The 5,421-nt window shown below is 35.9% G+C and overlaps 1 long non-coding RNA gene across 1 annotated transcript; it reads right to left on the bottom strand.

Annotated features, from left to right (window-relative positions):
• Positions 1-2,628: 2,628 nt before the first annotated feature.
• On the bottom strand, positions 2,629-4,378 carry LOC123586031. Its single transcript, XR_006706557.1, has 2 exons — positions 4,149-4,378; positions 2,629-2,867 (listed from the first exon to the last, which is right to left on the bottom strand). It is a non-coding gene; the product is annotated as an uncharacterized LOC123586031 (long non-coding RNA).
• Positions 4,379-5,421: the final 1,043 nt, after the last annotated feature.

The following is a 5,421-nucleotide window of genomic DNA, read 5'->3' as shown; positions in this document are numbered from 1 at the left end:
GCAATACCAACCAGTAAGAGTCCCAGGATTCATTGCTGAGCTGCATACGGAATTTCAAACAGTTAAGTGACAAGTTACTCCAAAGTGTTAAGAGAGGAAGACTTGTAAAAGAGGAAGTTCAAGGAAAACTTCAAAAGGCAGGGTTTTTCATTTCTTGACTATTGTTCTCTGAGCATAGAATAGGTCATCATAAACCCCCCTTGAATGAATAAATAACAGAAGCTACCATTTATTGGACAAAGATTGGCTAAGACTAGCTCAAACAAGCAAACAAAGGGCAACAGCAACAAAAATGTAAGGAAGAGTTAAGTTTATAAGTTTTCATGACCTTCAAACATTGCCAGATTTTATAGCAACGAGATCGTCAAGAACCAGGACAGGGCTTGCTTGCATGTGCGTGTGTGTTAAATCCATCTCTCTTGCCCTCTCTCTCTTTCTGTCTCTCTCCCATCCCGCTTTGTCTTTGTCTCTTCATCACCACCCACCCGTGGGTATCTTAACCTATTTTTATAAGCACATCTGCATCATTTTCTGCTCTGTATTTGCAGGCTGTCCTAATGATTCTCTATAATTTCAGCCTGCATTTCCCTTTGTCTTGCATTGATAAAAACTCTGATTTTTATTTAATAGAATAGCATGTCACTCTTAAGTGCCAATAAACTCTTCTTGTGTTAGTAAAAATGGGAGAGATAGAGATTGAGAGGGTGAGCAAGAATGAGCGAGTGGTAGAGGGACAGAAAGACAGAGACAGAGACAAAGACAGAGAAAGAGAATTTCTCTTCGGCTTAGGCTAGGGTCAAATGTCTCTCCCTGATCTAATTAAAATCAACAATAGTTAGGAGAGTAGGAAGTTATGAAGCCTATTTCTTTCCAAGTAGTGCTGGTAGAGACATATTCTCTGGGAAGATGGCATAAGTGAGGTAGGCAATTTATGATCATGTGCAATGCAACACATTATTCTAATACATTATTTCCAATCCTGGGTGGCGCAGTTGGTTAAGCGTCCGACTTCAGCCAGGTCACGATCTCGCGGTCTGTGAGTTCGAGCCCCGCGTCGGGCTCTGGGCTGATGGCTCAGAGCCTGGAGCCTGTTTCCGATTCTGTGTCTCCCTCTCTCTCTGCCCCTCCCCCGTTCATGCTGTGTCTCTCTCTGTCCCAAAAATAAATAAACGTTGAAAAAAAAATTAAAAAAAAAAAATGGCCCCCCCGTGAGTTCTAAATATCAAATGAAGAAGCTGAGGCTCAGAAGGATTTAGGTAATTTTTTTAATGTTACATAACTCATAAGTGGTTTTAAACAAGACTCCAAATTTGCTATTTTCTGACCTTAAAGCTACTATGTTGCTCTTTCTACTTCTCATTGCAAGATACCACTAAGAAAAATAAGGAAGTTACAATCAGAATGGCTGTTTGTTTAACCGGGAGTCACGCAGGCCAGGCTATAATGGGCCAGGAGTTAGTAATTGTTGGCAACTAATATCCCTGACTCTTATCACAGCTCTGACCTTGTATCAACCTCACCCCACGCCTGACATATAGTGAGGCTTCAGGATGGGTGAGGTCTGTCTTAACACTTTTCTTGCTATTAAACACTCTGGAAGTTTAATGGTTTATTTTTAGCCTTTGCCAACAGAGCTGTTCTTCAAAATGCCATATGCCTTACAGTGGAGACCACAGTCATCAAACACTAGATGCAGAATTTTGAAAGAAAAGTGAAAGATATTGTAGAGTTACATAACGTCAGCCTCAAATATAAGTTGGGATGGCTAGTTAATTAGTTGCTTTGCTCCAGGGAGTGGGTAACCTGTGTTTCTCAAAGAAAAAAGTGTCAGTGGAAAGAGAGCAAGTACAAACTAGAAACAAAATTAATGCAATGAGGCAAATAAGAAGTCGAGAGGGTGTGGGAATAAAATCATTGCTGAAGAAATAGGTAAAGACAGCATTTCTCCCTAAGTGACAAGAGGGAAAAGATGTGGTTGAATAAGAAAAATCTCACCAGATACTACATTCTAAATAAAGAAGGAAATAATGTTTTTTGCTAGGAATAAGGAGTAAAAAAAGAATTTGTACCTAAGGAATGTAGAGGTTTGGAATAAAATTTATCCATGAGATTCCCCCTGATAGACTTAAATAGAATTACACGGACATGGATACTCTTGACATATTAATTTAAGCATTTATGATATTATATAAGAACAGTGTAGAAGGAAGTAGAGTTAAGTCATCTTTGTGTGATTCGTAGATTCAACTGCAGTACTATTCACATAGTAGATGCCTAATAAAAATCGGTTAAATAAATAAATCTACTAGCGAAAATAAAAGCAAATGATACTTATGTTCCATATCTCCTTTAACAAATTCTACTGTCATATTTGGAAAATATAAATTTCATGCACCTATTTGACAAATTATGTGAATTATTTTTAATCCGCTTATGCATTTTTAAGTCAGCTATCATATAAAGTGTTTATAACAGCAATTTTATATAATTAAAACCCTTAAGCTTCGTTTGTAATATATTACACGGGTATAATATATTACAAGGATGATTCTGCTAGGAAAGAATATTTTTGAGAAAAATTCTCAAATTCACTTTCACAAAAATGGAGAAATTATTGATAAACACATCCAAATTTGCAGATTGGTTATATTCAGGGGTTATTTGGGGTCATAATTGTAAATCTCATTACTGTGCTTGAAGGCGGTCTCTTTCATTATTATGGTGCTGAGGTCCATATCCCTGAAGCTAATTGCAAGGTAGAGCTGCAGAGTTCTAATTGTTTGCCATCAAAATAGCTGTGTAAGCTTGATTAACAGTGTTCAGCAACATTCATAATAGTCCAAGCCTGGCCCTGCATAAAATAGAAACTGGGAAAAAATCAATAAGATTTAATAAGATCAGGAACAATCACTTACAATAGTACATCAATCACACAAAGTAATAGGTGCAGGATTTGATAGGGTCCTGAACTGCCTGAGAGATTCATAACCAGTACTCGTTAATGATTTGTTCATTTGCATTTTATCAATCCAGCTACAGCTGACAAGCAGAAGGAGCGGGAAAGAAATATGTTGACTTAAACTCATCAGCCTTGCAATTAAAAAAATAACATATAATAGCAAATGTCTTGTCACATGGAAATCTGATGTTATTACAAAGATGTGTGCAATCCTTGGCTCTTCAGACTGGGGCTGCAGTTAGACTTGCAGAATAGGTAGGCTGACAGTGTCCCTGTGGTCACTAGGAAGTCTCAAAGGTCAGAAAGGATGTACATGTGAATATAAATTTCTTCTCTACCTTTCATAGACCTTGATTGCATAATCATATTTAATGCCAAATGTGCATATTTCCTTGTTTTTATCTCTTTGAAATAAATGAAGCTCCTGGCTTTGCCTTAGGCAAAACCTCTATCAAATGCTAAAATAATCGTAATGAGATGGCTTTCTGGTGATTATTGCTTGTCATTATATCCTATTTCAGTCGATGTTATGAGTGTATAAAGTAATCAAGCTGTATTTACCATCTATATTAAAACACATTTTGGGAAGAAAGGTAAATGGATAAGATAAAATTGTGAAAACAGATTTCTGATTTTAAATAAGTGATATTATTTAATGTGGGAAAATAATCCCCCTATAAACATCAGAAGCGTAATGAAAAGTCTGAGCTTCTTCCAAGAAATTCATGTGGATTCCTGCTTAGAAAAATTCATGCAGGTTTTCTATGGGAGAGAATTATGTGAGTGGAGGGTTGCAGAGCACATTGTCATAAGCCAGCAGTGGTACCATCCAAAATGTGGATTAATTAGCCTCTGTCCAAAACTGGTAAATAATGTGCTCCTTCAGAGAAAGACGTTATGATTCAAGTCCTTGTGGATGATGTTTAAATAGCTGATTTCTATATAGGATTCTTTAATTCAATCAAAGTACAGGTAAAATCCCATTATAATAGACTCCATGGGGCCTCTAAATTGTTTTGTTGTGGTAGAATTTGGTTAAAATGAATAAATACATTTATCACATTCCCAGTATGTAGTACATACTAGAGAGACAGACTTGAAGCCCAGTCTCTTTTCTATTGAATTAACACATGAAAAGAAATGCTTTGAATAGAAGTGGGGGCAGGAGCAAAGTATCATGCTCACGTACCTCCTAAGGCTTCCTCAAACTCCTGGATGGCTTTAAAATGGTTTTAGTATTAAGATAAAGTTGTTTTTTGTTTTTCTTTCCTTTTAAAGATAGAATTAATTAGACCGACCAGGCTTTTGAAATCTAAAACACTGAAGAAAATAAAAGGTAATATTATTTGTTATCCTGACAAAAATAACTGTAAAGAAGTCAATTTTATGCAGATTAATTTGCCCTTCCTACAAAGCAAACCACCCACAATCAAGTGCTTCAATTATACAGGTTGACTCTTCTAAGGCCATTAAACAGAGAGAGCATTAGGAAATTTACCAAGAATCAATTCATAGGATGCCAATTTGCCTAAAAGCAAATTGATAAATGTCCAATTTAGTGAAAGACCAATTCACACTAAATTTTGGCCTTAAATGATTTGGTTTTGGTGAATTGGTTGGCCTCATTTGTACAGTTATCAGTTGCACGGGAATTACCGTTATCAGTTACTCTGGAATATGGAAATGGTTTTAATTATTCTCAACATTCTTAACCTTTCATTTACTGTAGAAACAGGTTTAACCCTGACACAGTAACAGGCCTCTAGAGATGTAATAAACATGTACTCCAAATGTTCACATTCTAACAGGAAAAAAAACAAACACATCTTATACATATTCTATAAATATATTATTAAATATATTAAGTCCATCTGGTCCAGTGTGTCATTCAAAGCCATTGTTTCCTTAATGATTTTCTGCTTAGACGATCCGTCCATTGTTGTAAGTGGGATGTTAAAGTCTCCTACTATTATTATATTGTTAACAGTGAGTTTCTTTATGTTTGTTACTAATTGATTTATATTTGGGTTCTTCAAGTTAGGAGCATAAATTCTTATAGTTGTTAGATCTTGTTAGATCCCTTTATTATGATGTAGTGCCCTTCTTCATCTCTTGTTACAGTGTTTGGTTTAAAATTTCGTTTGTCTGATATAAGTATGGCTACTCCGGCTTTCTTTTGACGTCCATTAGCATGATAGATGGTTCTCCATCCTCTTACTTTAAATCTGGATGTATCTTTGGGTCTAAAATGAGTCTCTTGTAGGCAGCCTATAGATGGATCTTGTTTTTTTTGTTGTTGTTGTTTGTTTTATCCATTCTGATTCCCTATGTCTTTTGATTGGAGCATTTAGTCCATTTACATTCAGAGTGATTATTGATAGATATTAATTTAGTGCCATTGCATTACCTGTAAAATTGTTTCTGGAGAGTTTCTCTGTTCCTTTCTAGTCTTTACTGCTTTT

This window comes from Leopardus geoffroyi, chromosome C3 (genome assembly GCF_018350155.1).
Source record: "Leopardus geoffroyi isolate Oge1 chromosome C3, O.geoffroyi_Oge1_pat1.0, whole genome shotgun sequence".
In the NCBI taxonomy this organism is placed as follows: Eukaryota; Metazoa; Chordata; class Mammalia; order Carnivora; family Felidae; genus Leopardus; species Leopardus geoffroyi.
The sequence above is the reverse complement of the archived record's forward strand: the minus strand, read 5'-3'. Positions and strand labels throughout refer to the sequence as shown.